We start from the raw sequence: 17491 nt of genomic DNA on the forward strand, positions 1-17491 counted from the left end.
ACACATTAGATGGCTGTCAGTCATACACACTACATGGCTGTCGGCCATACAAATTACATAGCTGTCAGACATACAGATTACATGGCTGTTGCCCATACTCATTAGAGCAGGGGAGAATGACGAGAGCCATCTTGAGCATCTGCCGCCGGGGAACAGTGCCAACAGCACCGTTGCTTTCCAGGCGCCCGTACATACATGTCAGATGTGTCTATGGGCCTCCACTCCCCCTTTCCTACTGTTTGGGCTTCCCCACCCTCTTCCCGTTGTTGTACACCTAGTTGCTCCTTCACCCAGCGTGACATCATGTGTGTGAATTTAGACTTAAGGCAATTTAACTATGTGCACATGGATCCCCTACAGTTTTTTGTAATAGCGCCACAGCCTGTCAATGTAGTCTGCTTGGTGCCTCCGTAACATCATTCTTTACTCCCCCATTGCTGTCCCTTATAAGTGACGCTGTAAATAAGGTTTTATGAGTCACAGTCATGCAAGTCTGCAACATCAGAGCCTGACTCGATCATATCACCAAGTCCTGATGATCGGCTACATATCGCTGCTGTATGAATCCCATCTCTTCATTTCAGAAGTTTGTTGGCTCAGCAGATGTATCTTCATGATGCAATATCTTACTGGTATTTGTACCATGTAGCTACAGTAAGTGAGCAACACCATTGTGCAATCATTAGATATTTAAATGCATGAGATGCTAATAGATGGCAATACCCAGAGGTGTATAAATTATCAGTTGCTTCATGTTTTTAGCTTATTCTCCTATGGCATAAACAGCATAATTGCCAGGTTCTCTTTAATACACACAGATACAATCTTGCAACTATTCAAAACATGCAACAAAACTTGAAATTCCCAACAGGTGTTAGAAATAACAAGACTAGGGAGGAATTTATGAACGGCCGCACACTGAAATTTAGGAGACAAAACGTTGCATATATTTTGCAAGCAATGTTAGGGCAAAACATAATATTCTTAAGTTTGCAGGGCCGGCTCCAAGTTTTCGTGGGCCCCGGGCAAAAGAATCTCAGTGGGCACTTTAACACATACCACAATTCCTGATGCACAGATATGGCAGAGAAATATAGGTATAGTACAATGCCAAAGATTATACTTCTTACATTACATGAGTCATATCTATTGTAAATTCTACAATAGCTCAGAAACCAGACAGTATAGTCCTCCATATGGTACTCTGGGCACCACATAGTGCTCCATACAGTATAATGAGCCCCATATATTGCTCCATACAGTATTATGGGCCCCATATAATGTCCCATACAGAATAATGAATCACATATAATGCACCACACAGAATAATGATCCCTATAAATTACTCCATACAGTATATAATAGGCCCAATATATTGATCCACACAGTGTAATGAGCCCCATATATTGCTCCATACAGTATAATAAACCCCAAATATTGCTCCATATAGTATAATGAACCCCATATATAGTGCTCCATACAGTATAAGATGGGCCCCATTTAATGCTCCATACTGTATAATGGGCCCCATATGTATTGCTCCATACAGTGTAATAGGCCCATATATAGCTCCGTATAGTATAAGATGGGCCCCATATAATGCTCCATACAGTATAATGGCCCATATATTGCTCCACAAAGTATAATGAGCCCCATATAATGCTCCATACAGTATAATGAGCTCCCTATATTGCTCAATACATAAAGGGCTCCATATAATGTTCCATACAGAATGGGCTCCATATAATGCTCCAGTATATAATGGGCCCCATGTAATGCTCCATATAATGCTCCATATAGTATAGGATGGGCCCCATACAGTATAATAAGCCCCATATATTGCTCCATACACTATAATGAGTCCCACATGTTGCTCCATGCAGTATAATCAGTTTCATATAATGCTCCATGCAGTATATGATGGGCCCCATATATTGCTCCAAACATTTAAAAAAATGAAATACTCACCTCTCCTCGCTGGCTGCTGCTATGCCCCGAACTCCTCAGTGTCAGCGTCTTCCGGCTCTCTGCACTGTGACTGTTCAGGCAGAGGGGGCACATTAGGCCTCTTTCACACTTCCGTCTTTTAGCTTGCGTCGAAATCCATCGATTTTTGAAAAAACAGGATCCAGCAAATTTTTCTGCTGGATCTTGTTTTTCCCATAGACTTGTATTAGCGACGGATTGTGACGGATGGCCTTCCCTTTCATCGGTCGTGCACTGGATCTGTCAGAAAATTGCTGTCCATCAAGCGGGGACAATGCACACAGGAACGTTTTTTCTGCACGTCGGAAAATCGCTCAGCGATGGATCCTGCGCTGCCCGTCATTGGCTAAAATGGAAGCCTATGGAGGCAGGATCCATCGCTGACTGTGAAAAGCATGAATCCAGCGAAGGATGCTGTCTTTTCAAACTGAGCGTGCGCGGAAGAATTTCCAGTCAGGGAAATTCTCTCTCGCTCGCTCTCTCTCTTTTTACTATTGATGCTGCCTATGCAGCATCAATAGTAACAAGATAGAATGTTAAAAATAATTAAAAAAAATAAAAAATCGCAATATTCTCACCTACCGGCGTCCCGCGCAGCGTTACCGATGCTCGCAATGCTCCCAGCAGCTAGTGTTCCCAGTAATGCATTGCAAAATGACCCGATGACGTCCCGGTTTCGTGAGACTGTGACGTCATCAGAGGTCATTGCACACAAGGCATTACTGGGAACACTAGCTGCCGGGATCATCGCAAGCATCGGTAACGCTGCGCGGGACGCCGGAAGGTAAGAATATTGCGATTTTTTTAATTTTTTTAATTATTTTTAACCTGTGTTGTGTATGCGTTTTCGCAGCGGAAAACCGCTGCGAAGACGCATACACAACAGGTGCACATAGTCTCGACAGGTCCGTCAGAAAGACGGGCCCAGTGCACCAATTTTTTACAATCTGCACAGGATCCGTCATTTCAACATTTTGATGGATCCTGTGCAGATTTTGACAACGGAAGTGTGAAAGAAGCCTTAGGGTACCGTCACACAGTGCAATTTTCATCGCTACGACGGTACGATTCGTGACGCTCCAGCGTCGTAACAATATCGCTCCAGCGTCGTAGACTGCTGTCACACTTTGCAATCTACGACGCTGGAGCGATAATTTCATGACGTATGTGCGATGTAGAAGCCGTTGGTTACTATGCGCACATCGTATACGATATATGTTACACCATGCAATCATGCCGCCACAGCGGGACACTAGACGACGAAAGAAAGTTTCAAACGATCTGCTACGACGTACGATTCTCAGCGGGGTCCCTGATCGCAGGAACGTGTCAGACATTGCGATCTCGTAACTATATCGCTCGAACGTCACGAATCGTGCCGTCGTAGCGATCAAAATTGCACTGTGTGACGGTACCCTTAGTCACGTCATCACACCTTCTGACCTGAAACTTCACAGTCAGGAGACATGAAAGATGCTACAGCTGAGGAACGGGGAGTGGTAAGTATTGCACGTACAGGGCCCTGAGCGCTTCCAGTAAGCTAGCCAGACATGATTTAAATGCTATTTACCTGAAGATTTCCACCATTTCATCCTAATAAATAGCATTTTGGGAGGCGAAAGGTTCCATCTTGAGATGTTTCTCTTTTTTTGCCAAGAGCACGTCATCCTAGTCAAATTAGTCTCTTGAGAAAGCAAAGACAAAAATAGGAGTGGTGCCCTGCGCTTAGTTACCCGATGTTTACCCTGGTTACCAGTGAAGACATCGCTGAATCGGTGTCACACACGCCGATTCAGCGATGTCTGCGGGGAGTCCAGCGACCAAATAAAGTTCTGGACTTTCTTCCCCGACCAGCGACAGCACAGCAGGGGCCTGATCGCTGCTGCCTGTCACACTGGACGATATCGCTAGCGAGGACGCTGCAACGTCACGGATCGCTAGCGATATCGTCTAGTGTGACGGTACCTTAAGACCCTCGCTGCTGGGAAGATATAAACTATATTCCTCCTGGCAGAGTTTGGGTCTCAGTCCCGAGGGTGGCAATGATGTGGGTTCAGTCACTGCTTTATGGATAGAGAGCGTCAATTGTATCCTTGCCCCTGGCACTGACTGACAGCCGACTGTAATGCTAGTAACCTGCTGTCAGTCAGTGCCAGGGGCACAGGTACAGCATCCGCCCTCTATACCCAGAGTGGTGACAGCCCGTGTGGGTGCCACCTCTGTAACTGATACCCTGACACTGTGGGGAGTAATAACGTTAATTTCCTCCCAGCAGTGTGGTCTATGTGCCAACAATAGGCAGGTTCAGAACACTATTAACCTGAAGATTAACCCCTATATCTGCAGGTTAACCCATTACTTGCCAAATTAAAAAATTTTCACGTACAGATTTTTCAGAAAAGGGCGTCCCAATATTAATTTCAAAATGACAATGGCATGATTTCCTATTTTGAAAACATTCATTTTACAAATACAACACAAAAAATTGGACCTAATTATAAAAATTATAAAATCTTAGTTGCTAGAAGCTAAAGATTAGACGTCCCAAAAAAAGGACATTGGTAGATAATGGGTTAATAGCTTTCTTTTCACAAGACAGGTTCTCTTTAATAAATCCTGGTCAAGCATCAAGATATTCCCACTTTTCTCTATAGCTATACAAAGTAATGTGAATGGCGCCCTAAATTCTAACGTGTGTTTAAAGGGAATTTGTCAGCTTATTTTTGCTACATAATCTGAGAGCAGCATGAGGTAGGAACAGAGACCCCGATTCCAGTGATGTGCAGCTTACTGCACTGCTTGGTACATAGCTGACAATCAGTGGTGGGGGAGGAGTTACACAGATTAGCTGGACTGCCTGGCACATGGCACCTAGTCTTGCAGTGATAACCTCCTGCTTATGAAATACTGATTGTATTGAAACTATAGCAAGCTGTAGAGTAAGTGGCGCATCCCTGGAATCAGGCACCTACATCATGCTGCTCTCAGATTAATGGGAATCTGGTAATAGAATTAAATATCCTCGACCATCTATATGAGCATGTAGGTCATAGGAAGCTGAATAAAATGATACCTTGATATCTGTTATCTGATGACTTATTCCCGAAAATCTTATATGTCAATGATCTGTTAAGATCTACAATACCGGACAATAGATCTCGTTGAGAATCTGCCTCCAGAGCTTATTACAAATGAAAGGGAGTGTTACCAGTGTGAGTCATGTAATGACTGACAGTCTGTGCTCCTGATTTCACTGCAGATCCACCTGTCAGGAGACTAATGCAGCCTGAACCATGGGGCGTCAGAAGCAGGAACAGGGGGTCCATCCACATTACTGTCTGTCCCTGACTCATTTTTGGGACTAATCTTCAAGCATCCTCTGACAAATTTATTATGAGGCACACTCCTCTTCTTGAATTTAGTGCGTCTTTGGGCTACAAACTCTAGCAGATTTTGGCTACTTTCTGGCATAAATTATAGTGAATCTGATGGGACGCAGCACAATTTTTTAGAACATGATAATTAGATTTGATTGATAAATTTACAACCTTCCAGAAGGGACTTTGCACAATATAGAAGATGGAAAGTATTAGGCTGCCGTCACACTATCAGTATTTGGTCAGTATTTTACCTCAGTATTTGTAAGCCAAAACCAGGAGCGGAACAATCAGAGGAAAAGTATAATAGAAACATATCCAAAAATACTGCTAGTGTGACGGCAGCCTTGGACTGATGTGCAGTTGAAACAATCAAGTCTGAAACAGGTTGTTCTTGATACTAACACCCATGAGCAATAACAGTCATGAGCCTCGTTGTATTGTGCTGACTAATATAAATATTTTAGATTTGGCAAAATGTTTTTTTTTCATCTAATGCCAAGAGGCATATTGAGATGTTTGTTACCTCCACCGCGTGCTCCTTCACCCTTTTAAGAAAAGAACATATTTTGTATTTCTATTTAGAATCAGATTAAGAGCTCATGCCCATGGCAGTAATTGTCTCATACGAGAATCGATCTCATCACTGCTTTTGATCAGCATTTAATTAGAATTTGATGAGAGTCTCATCGGTTTTTCCTTGATGAGAAAAATAAAGTTTCTCTATCTTCTCCTCTCAGTCAGTGAAAAATAGACAGCACGTGGATGTCAACCGAGTGCTGTCCAATTTTGTCACGGACCCATAAACTTTCATAGATGAATTTGGTCCGACACTAGGATCAATATCGGACAAGTATCTGCAATTTTACATGGACCACACCGTCCGCAAAATTATCACAGACATATGAATGACCCCTTAGGCTATTGTAGTAAAAACAAATCCCGGTGGGGGTCCCAGCGGTCGCACACCCACCAATCAGCAAAGTACCCCCTATCCTGCAGATAGATAATTATATATTCACTTTTTTACAATATATATACATTATCAAGAAAACACTGTAAAAATGCAGAGTACCATGCCTCATGGGTTAGGGGAGAGGAAAGATCAGGGTTTAACAGGAACATAATAAGTCGGAGACTCGGGCATCTCTACCTTCAAGAGTACCCCCGGGACAGGGATAGTTAGGGTCCCAGTTCGAGGGACAGTTTGAGGACCCTTTTCCTTACTGAAGACCATGATAGTGTGACACACTGATCTTGTTAGTCTGGTACCATCTACACCGGTATTAGCACTGAGGTCATTGATTGGCTGCAGGGGTCATGTATTGTGCACAGAAATCACAACTGCAGCCTTCTAATCAAACACCGTTGAGAAGCAGAAGAGAGCAGGAGAGAGGGGGCACTGCTGCAGGAGAGGCTTTGCCCCAGTTGTTTCTGAAAATGGAAAATTCCTTTAATCAATAAAATGCTGAATGTATCTTATCCTATTTCATTCTCAGCTGCTGTCTTCTTTTGCCTCCCCTAGTGTCTTTACTCCTGTATGTACCACCGAGCTTACTTACTTTTCTAAGCTTATAAAACAGCTTAACAACAGGAATGTGAAGGTCTTTGGAATTTTTTTTGATACTTTGGAGAAGAACAATGTGCCATATTCATCAAGATTGGAGATTTGTTGACCAATCTTGATACACTGAACACTGCTGCTAATTCATCCAATGCTCCAAATTCATTTACAGATGTTCCTCCTAATGACTTTGGTGCGACCTTCAACTGAGTTGGTTTGTGTAAGTCCTACTGAACTAAACTTAGGTCCCCATAAGCTTAAAGGGGTTGTACAGGCTTGAAGTTCAAGTCTGCAGTCACTCTATGTAACTGCAGACTTGTGAATCCTCACAGCGCGCACAATACCTGCTGTCAGGATTCTCCACGATTGCCAGTGTGTGAATTGCATACATGCAGTCACATACCCACTAGATGCACGGAGCCTCACTCCACACAAGTGAATTGAGCAAGGCCACGCATGTCTAGTAGGAAAGTGCTTGAAAGTATGCAAATCGCATACTCATGGTCTCATGTCCACCCGCTCATGGTGCCAGAGAATCCTGACAGCGTGAGCTGTGAGGATAGAGTGACTGCACACTTGTGTCCCAATCCTCAACAACCTCTTTAAACATATCATACTGTCCAATGATTTAAGTTCATCCCAACACCCCACACTTGTTTACTGTGTTCATCAGTCTGCTGAACAGTTTGCTACCTGCCCCCGGCCTCCTATCCGCCTGCCAGCCTCCAGCACCTCTGCTACTTGTTCCTGGCCTCCAATTTTTCTGTGATCTCCAGCACCTCTGCTACCTGTTCCCGGTCTCCTATCTGCCTGCACTTTTTCCAGACCTCTGCTACCTGTTCCCGGTCTCCTATTTCCCTGCAGTCTCCAGGACCTCTGCTACCTGTTCCCGGTCTCCTATTTCCCTGCAGTCTCCAGGACCTCTGCTACCTGTTCCTGGCCTCCTACTTCCCTGCAGTCTCCAGGACCTCTGCTACCTGTTCCTGGCCTCCTATCTGCATGCAGTCTCCAGGACCTCTGCTACCTCTTCCCGATCTCCTATTTCCCTGCAGCCTCCAGGACCTCTGCTACCTGTTTCTGGCCTCCTACTTCCCTGCAGTCTCCAGTACCTCTGCTACCTGTTCCTGGCCTCCTATCTGCATGCAGTCTCCAGGACCTCTGCTACCTCTTCCCGATCTCCTATTTCCCTGCAGCCTCCAGGACCTCTGCTACCTGTTCCTGGCCTCCTACTTCCCTGCAGTCTCCAGGACCTCTGCTACCTGTTCCTGGCCTCCTATCTGCATGCAGTCTCCAGGACCTCTGCTACCTGTTCCCGATCTCCTATTTCCCTGCAGTCTCCAGGACCTCTGCTACCTGTTCCCGATCTCCTATTTCCCTGCAGTCTCCAGGACCTCTGCTACCTGTTCCCGGTCTCCTATTTCCCTGCAATCTCCAGGACCTCTGCTACCTGTTCCCGGCCTCCTATTTCCCTGCAGTCTCCAGGACCTCTGCTACCTGTTCCCGGACTCCTATTTCCCTGCAGTCTCCAGGACCTCTGCTACCTGTTCCCGGCCTCCTATTTCCCTGTAGTCTCCCAGTACTCTGCTACCTGTTCCCGGCCTCCTATCTGCCTTCAGTCTCCCAGACCTCTGCTACCTGTTCCCGGCCTCCTATTTCCCTGCAGTCTCCAGGACCTCTGCTACCTGTTCCCGGCCTCCTATCTGCCTGCAGTCTCAAGGACCTCTGCTACCTGTTCCTGGCCTCCTATTTCCCTGCAGTCTCCCAGACCTCTGCTACCTGTTCCCGGTCTCCTATTTCCCTGCAGTCTCCAGGACCTCTGCTACCTGATCCCGGTCTCCTATTTCCCTGCAGTCTCCAGGACCTCTGCTACCTGTTCCCGGCCTCCTATTTCCCTGCAGTTTTCCAGACCTCTGCTACCTGTTCCCGGTCTCCTATTTCCCTGCAGTCTCCAGGACCTCTGCTACCTGATCCCGGTCTCCTATTTCCCTGCAGTCTCCAGGACCTCTGCTACCTGTTCCCAGCCTCCTATTTCACTGCAGTCTCCAGGACCTCTGCTACCTGTTCCCGGCCTCCTATTTCCCTGCAGTCTCCCAGACCTCTGCTACCTGATCCCGGTCTCCTATTTTCCTGCAGTCTCCAGGATCTCTGTTACCCATTTGCCACGTGCCTCATCTGCCTGCAGCACTGACGCCCCTGGCCCGCATGCCCACTCAGACCATAGACTTGGGGAATCCACCTCACAATGTGAGCCAAACACAACGTTTGCAGTACATTTACTGTATGCAACAAGAAAGAACGAACTGAATTGTGAGGTCCAATATGTGAAAATAAAAAACAATATATGTATGATACAAAAAGTTGTCATTATTTATTATTAAAGACAAAAAAAAAGAAAGCAGGGGGTGGCCAACGCTGCTTTAAGGGGTCCGCTGGGGTGGTGTTATGGCAGCTAGATGGTATACCTTCCCACAGGTAAAGTGTGTCCCCGGGGCTTCCCAGTGTGTAGATAGTAGAATGGTGAGAGGTGCAGTGAACAACAAGGACACAGGTTTGCAGTCTCTTTACCTTGTTTACTGTTGGTTTCAGCAGCCACAGTCCAGGGCACCAGATCACAGGGCAAGTAGGGTCCGGCCGGTTCGGAGGCAAGTCCAGAGTCCCCTTGTCCAGGTGGAAATCAATAGCCTTCCCTTGCGCTGTAGTGGTGTAGTCCCTTACTGCTAAGCCTCTCGTAAGGTCCTCACTGATGTGATGTTTCGCTCTCTCTCTGTCCCCCATATAGGATAGAACAAAACTCGTATGACTGGTGACTTGAGCCTGTTTATAGGGTCTCTTAGATAACCCGGCTCTGTGGGGTGTCACCATACCTCCTGGGTGTAGGTGCGGACAGGTAACATGCAATTAGCTGTCCTGCTGGTCTCTGAAGTAAGGCGTAGAAGTCCTTACTACCTCAGTGTTCTGGCCCCTTCTGGTATCCTCTCCCGTGCTTTGCTTTCCTGCACGCTCACTGCAAGATATTCTGCTTTCTAAGATGTCTCTTTCTGGGAGCTGCAGCTCTGAGGGCATGCACAGCTCCGTGAACCCTCTATCCTCCTCAGACGGTTGTCTGGAACTGACTCTGTCCGGAACTGACTAACTTTCCCTACAGACTACCAGTTATATATATATGGGGAGTCACCTAATAAATAGGATCAAAAGCTCCCCCTGGTGGCCTGGAGATTGAATGTGTTGCATGCTTGTGGTACCTGGCTGCAGTTATCCTTCCTTTTCCTCCGAACGTAGCATCACCTTCCCCTGGAAGAAAGCAATACCACTGTGACGACCAGGACCCTGGGGTGCCACAGAAATAAATATGTTCATTCTTTTGAGGCTTTTGTTAGTGCTTTGTCAGATTTTGGTGTGAACTTGCGCCAAAAAAAATAATTTTGTGCACATACTCTAAAGGGTCTACAATTCATTCACATTTCTTTCAGAAAAGTAAAGTTCTTTCTTGTAGTTAACTTTCCCACACCCAATGCTCTCATCCTATTGAGACCTTAACCCCTTCCCGACCCATGACGCCACGTAGGCGTCATGAAAGTCGGTGCCATTCCGACCCATGACGCCTATGCGGCGTCATGGAAAGATCGCGTCCCTGCAGATCGGGTGAAAGGGTTAACTCCCATTTCACCCGATCTGCAGGGACAGGGGGAGTGGTAGTTTAGCCCAGGGGGGGTGGCTTCACCCCCTCGTGGCTACGATCGCTCTGATTGGCTGTTGAAAGTGAAACTGCCAATCAGAGCGATTTGTAATATTTCACCCATTATAACGGGTGAAATATTACAATCCAGCCATGGCCGATGCTGAAATATCATCGGCCATGGCTGGAAATACTAGTGTGCCCCCACCCCACCCCTCCGATCGCCCCCCCACCCCCCGATCTGGCCGGTACACTGCTCCGGCTCCCCTCCGTCCAGTGCTCCGCTCCCCCCGTGCTCGTGTCCGCTCCCCCCGTGCTCCAATCACCCCCCCGTGCTCCAATCACCCCCCCTGCACTCCGATCCACCCCCCCGTGCTCCGTTCCACCCCCCCGTGCTCCATTCCAGCCCCCTGTGCTCCGTTCCACGCCCCCCGCACTCCGTTCCACCCCTCCCGCGCTCCGATTCGCCCCCCCCGTGCTCCGATCCCCCCCCCCCGTGGTACCCCCCCACCCTATCATACTTGCCGATCCAGCCGTGGTCCCGTCCGTCTTCTCCCGGGCGCCGCCATCTTCCAAAATGGCGGGCGCATGCGCAGTGCGCCCGCCGAATCTGCCGGCCGGCAGATTCGTTCCAAAGTGCATTTTGATCACTGAGATATAATCTATCTCAGTGATCAAAATAAAAAAAATAATAAATGACCCCCCCCCCCCCTTTGTCACCCCCATAGGTAGGGACAATAAAAAAATAAAGACATTTTTTTTTTCCACTAATGTTAGAATAGGGTTAGGGTTAGGGGTAGGGTTAGGGTTAGGGGTAGGGTTAGGGGTAGGGCTAGGGGTAGGGTTAGGGTTAGGGGTAGGGTTAGGGGTAGGGTTAGGGTTAGGGGTAGGGTTAGGGCTAGGGTTAGGGCTAGGGTTAGGGGTAGGGTTAGGGTTAGGAATGTGCACACGTATTCTGGTCCTCTGCGGATTTTTCCGCTGCGGATTTGATAAATCCGCAGTGCTAAACCGCTGCGGATTTACCGCGTTTTTTTCTGCGCATTTCACTGCGGTTTTACAATTGCGATTTTCTATTGGAGCAGTTGTAAAACCGCTGCGGAATCCGCACAAAGAAGTGACATGCTGCGGAATGTAAACCGCTGCGTTTCCGTGCAGTTTTTCCGCAGCATGTGTACAGCGATTTTTGTTTCCCATAGGTTTACATTGAACTGTACACTCATGGGAAACTGCTGTGGATCCGCAGCATTTTCCGCAGCGTGTGCACATACCTTTAGAATTAGGCTATGTGCACACGGTGCGGATTTGGCTGCGGATTCGCAGCAGTGTTCCATCAGGTTTACAGTACCATGTAAACATATGAAAAACCAAATCCGCTGTGCCCATGGTGCGGAAAATACCGCGCGGGAACGCTGCGTTGTATTTTCCGCAGCATGTCAATTCTTTGTGCGGATTCCGCAGCGTTTTACACCTGTTCCTCAATAGGAATCCACAGGTGAAATCCGCACAAAAAACACTGGAAATCCGCGGAAAATCCGCAGGTAAAACACAGTGCCTTTTACCCGCAGATTTTTCAAAAATGGTGCGGAAATATCTCACACGAATCCGCAACGTGGGCACATAGCCTTAGGGTTAGGGTTGGAATTAGGGTTGTGGTTAGGGTTAGGGGTGTGTTGGGGTTAGTGTTGTGGTTAGGGGTGTGTTGGGGTTAGGGTTGTGATTAGGATTATGGCTACAGTTGGGATTAGGGTTAGGGGTGTGTTGGGGTTAGTGTTGGAGTTAGAATTGAGGGGTTACCACTGTTTAGGCACATCAGGGGTCTCCAAACGCAACATGGCGCCACCATTGATTCCAGCCAATCTCGTATTCAAAAAGTCAAATGGTGCTCCCTCACTTCCGAGCCCTGACGTGTGCCCAAACAGTGGTTTACCCCCACATCTGGGGTACCAGCATACTCAGGACAAACTGCGCAACAATTACTGGGGTCCAATTTCTCCTGTTACCCTTGTGAATCTAAAAAAATGCTTGCTAAAACATAATTTTTGAGGAAAGAAAAATGATTTTTTATTTTCACGGCTCTGCGTTGTAAACGTCTGTGAAGCATTTGGGGGTTCAAAGTGCTCACCACATATCTAGATAAGTTCCTTGGGGGGTCTAGTTTCTAAAATGGGGTCACTTGTGGGGGGTTTCTACTGTTTAGGCACACCAGGGGCTCTGCAAACGCAACGTGACACCCGCAGACCATTCCATCAAAGTCTGCATTTCAAAAGTCACTACTTCCCTTCTGAGCCCCGACGTGTGCCCAAACAGTGGTTTACCCCCACATATGGGGTATCAGCGTACTCAGGAGAAACTGGACAACAACTTTTGGGGTCCAATTTCTCCTGTAACCCTTGGGAAAATAAAAAATTCTGGGCTAAATAATTATTTTTGAGGAAAGAAAACGTATTTATTATTTTCACGGCTCTGCATTATAAACTTCTATGAAGCACTTGGGGGTTCAAAGTGCTCACCACACATCTAGATAAGTTCCTTTCAGGGTCTAGTTTCCAAAATGGGGTCACTTGTGGGGGGTTTCTACTGTTTAGGCACATCAGGGGCTCTGCAAACGCAACGTGACGCCCGCAGAGCATTCCATCAAAGTCTGCATTTCAAAACGTCACTACTTCAATTCCAAGCCCCGGCATGTGCCCAAACAGTAGTTTACCCCCACATATGGGGTATCACCGTACTCAGGAGAAACTGGACAACACATATTGGGGTCAAATTTCTCCTGTTACCCTTGGGAAAATTAAAAAATTCTGGGCTAAATAATTATTTTTGAGGAAAGAAAACGTATTTATTATTTTCACGGCTCTGCATTATAAACTTCTATGAAGCACTTGGGGGTTCAAAGTGCTCACCACACATCTAGATAAGTTCCTTTGGGGGTCTAGTTTCCAAAATGGGGTCACTTGTGGGGGGTTTCTACTGTTAAGCCACATCAGGGGCTCTGCAAACGCAACGTGACGCCCACAGAGCATTCCATCAAAGTCTGCATTTCAAAACGTCACTACTTCACTTCCGAGCCCCGGCATGTGCCCAAACAGTGATTTACCCCCACATATGGGGTATCAGCGTACTCAGGAGAAACTGGACAACAACTTTTGGGGTCAAATTTCTCCTGTTACCCTTGGGAAAATAAAAAATTGCAGGCTAAAAGATCATTTTTGAGAAAATAATTTTTTTTTTATTTTCATGGCTCTGCGTTATAAACTTCTGTGAAGCACTTGGGGGTTCAAAGTCCTCACCACACATCTAGATTAGTTCCTTTGGGGGTCTAGTTTCTAAAATGGTGTCATTTCTGGGGGATCTCCAATGTTTAGGCACACAGGGGCTCTCCAAACGTGACATGGTGTCCGCTAATGATTGGAGCTAATTTTCCATTTAAAAAGCCAAATGGCGTGCCATCCTTTCCGAGCCCTGCCGTGCGCCCAAACAGTGGTTTACCCCCACATATGAGGTATCGGCGTACTCGGGAGAAATTGCCCAACAAATTTTATGATCCATTTTATCCTACTGCCCATGTGAAAATGAAAAAATTGAGGCGAAAAGAATTTTTTTGTGAAAAAAAAGTACTTTTTCATTTTTACAGATCAATTTGTGAAGCACCTGAGGGTTTAAAGTGCTCACTAGGCATCTAAATTAGTTCCTTGGGGGGTCTAGTTTCCAAAATGGGGTCACTTGTGGGGGAGCGCCAATGTTTAGGCACACAGGAACTATCCAAACGCGACATGGTGTCCGCTAACGATGGAAATAATTTTTCATTCAAAAAGTCAAATGGCGCTCCTTCCCTTCCGAGCCTTACCATGTGCCCAAACAGTGGTTTACCTCCACATGTGAGGTATTGGTGTACTCAGGAGAAATTGCCCAACACATTTTAGGATCCATTTTATCCTGTTGCCCATGTGAAAATGAAAAAATTGAGGCTAAAAGAATTTTTTTGTGAAAAAAAAGTACTTTTTCATTTTTACGGATCAATTTGTGAAGCACCTGGGGGTTCAAAGTGCTCACTATGCATCTAGATAAGTTCCTTGGGGCGTCTAGTTTCCAAAATGGGGTCACTTGTGGGGGAGCTCCAATTTTTAGGCACACGGGGGCTCTCCAAACGTGACATGGTGTCCGCTAAAGAGTGGAGCCAATTTTTGATTCAAAAAGTCAAATGGCGCTCCTTCCCTTCCAAGCCCTGCCGTGCGCCAAAACAGTGGTTTACCCCCACATATGAGGTATCAGCGTACTCAGGACAAATTGGACAACAACTTTCGTGGTTCAGTTTCTCCTTTTACCATTGGGAAAATAAAAAAATTGTTGCTAAAAGATAATTTTTGTGACTAAAAAGTTAAATGTTCATTTTTTCCTTCCATGTTGCTTCTGCTGCTGTGAAGCACCTGAAGGGTTAATAAACTTCTTGAATGTGGTTTTGAGTACCTTGAGGGGTGCAGTTTTTAGAATGGTGTCACTTTTGGGTATTTTCAGCCATATAGACCCCTCAAACTGACTTCAAATGTGAGGTGGTCCCTAAAAAAAATGGTTTTGTAAATTTCGTTGTAAAAATGACAAATCGCTGGTCGAATTTTAACCCTTATAACTTCCTAACAAAAAAAAATTTTGTTTCCAAAATTGTGCTGATGTAAAGTAAACATGTGGGAAATGTTATTTATTAACTATTTTGTGTCACATATCTCTCTGGTTTAACAGAATAAAAATTCAAAATGTGAAAATTACGAAATTTTCAAAATTTTCGCCAAATTTCCGTGTTTATCACAAATAAATGCAGAATTTATTGACCTAAATTTACCACTAACATGAAGCCCAATATGTCACGAAAAAACAATCTCAGAACCGCTAGGATCCGTTGAAGCGTTCCTGAGTTATTACCTCATAAAGGGACACTGGTCAGAATTGCAAAAAACGGCAAGGTCTTTAAGGTCAAAATAGGCTGGGTCTTGAAGGGGTTAAAGATTTACATGTCAGGCCAATATGATTTTTATATGAGTTTGTGCTTTTACCTACTGACCTTGAACATTTATATTTATGGCACAACTGAGCTGTACCAAAGTTCATACAACTAACCTAAGGGGCATAAAAGTGCATTTATATATCTCTGGATTTATGAGCTGTCTTCATCATGTAAGCACTAGTGATGAGCGAGTGTACTCGTTGCTCGGGTTTTCCTGAGCACGCTCTGGTGATCTCCGAGTATTTGTAAGTGCACGGAGATTTAGTTTTCGTCCCCTCAGCTGCATGATTTACAGCTACTAACCTGCTTGATTACATGTGGGGCTTCCCTAGCAACCAGTCAACTCCCACATGTACTCAGCCTGGCTAGTAGCCGTAAATCATTTAGCTGAGGTGACGAAAACTAAATCTCTGAGCACTTACAAATACTCGGAGAAAACCCGAGCAACGAGTACACTTGCTCATCACTAGTAAACAGTAAGTGAGCATATTGGCCCCGATTCACCAAGCTGAGTACGCCAGATCATAAAATGCTTTAAAAAGTTGCCATTTTTGTACAACACGGGATTCTGTAAAAAATAGATGGAGCTAGGGTGGCATGACAACACATCTCGTCCAATTCATCATGAAGTGCTCCTTATGCCAAAAATCTTACTCAACGAGTAAGTCTAAACTGACAACCGGATCACACTAGTGCATGCAGCAATTGCTTCTTAAGCTTGTTAGTTAACCAATCGTTTGCGGTAAGCATTATGCACTGATATTTGTGAATTTACCTCACGAGATGAGTCTAACACTACCCCATTGAATTGCATTTGTCCATGTGCTGTTTGCATGCTATCCAGTTTGCATAATGAAGACAGCCAGCTCCACAAGTGAGTACTTGCGGACAGCACCGCCGCCACCACCAATAATGGTTGATGGTCGGGGGTGCCAGATATCCTAAGGATAAGTCATCAATGCTAAAGTAGTGGACAACCCCTTTATGATATGCAGAGTAGTCTGGTAGCATTTATTTTTATTTCTAACAAGTACCAAGGACTAGATTAAGCTGGTAGGCATGTGGGAGATGGGTAGCTTGGCTGCACATGATGTGCACTGGTGTAAATTTTCACCTATACTCATGCCCTTTATAAAAGCAATTTCTCCTCTATAACCATTTCTGTCCCCTAACTGCCTCAACTAGACACTAGGATACAAGAAAGCTTAAAGAATCATGGATTTCTGAGATGTGACACGTGGGCACTGGAGATTTGATCTCTACTCAAGAGTCCAGGAGGGCTCTTTTTTTCTGTAAAAGATATTTTGCTATTTTTTATTCATCATGCAATAGAGGCCACAGAAGAACAAAAAAAACAAATATTGAATATCAAGGAAATATAACTAAAAATGGTATAAATATATAATAAAACAAAACATACTGAGATGATACAATAAAAGAATGCCTTTGTTATATATTATTTGGCAAACAGTAGCACTGATACAACGTGCCTGTACTTGGAAAGCAAATACAACTGTGGCACCCCAGGGTCCTGGTCGTCACAGTAGCATTGCTTTCCTCACGGGGAGAGTGATGTTACGTTTGGAAGCGATAAAGTATATCTTTTATCAGGTAACCACAATACACACAACATGTTCACATTCCAGGCCACAAGGGGGAGCTTTGATCCTATTTACTAGGTGACTCCCCTATATATATATATATTGTGGTTTGGAGGGAAAGAGAGATTAGATTGTCAGAGAGACAGAAGAGCGCAGTCTATAGGACTGGAGGGGCTGTTCAGCCAGAAAGTGCTGAAGCTCCTGGACAGAGATGATACCGACAGCAGAGCATCGTTGAGTGAGCGTGAAGGAGAGCGTAGCACAGGGGAAAGATAACAGGGAAGACCAGCT

The sequence above is a fragment of the Ranitomeya imitator genome, chromosome 8 (assembly GCF_032444005.1).
Source record: "Ranitomeya imitator isolate aRanImi1 chromosome 8, aRanImi1.pri, whole genome shotgun sequence".
NCBI classification, from domain to species: Eukaryota; Metazoa; Chordata; class Amphibia; order Anura; family Dendrobatidae; genus Ranitomeya; species Ranitomeya imitator.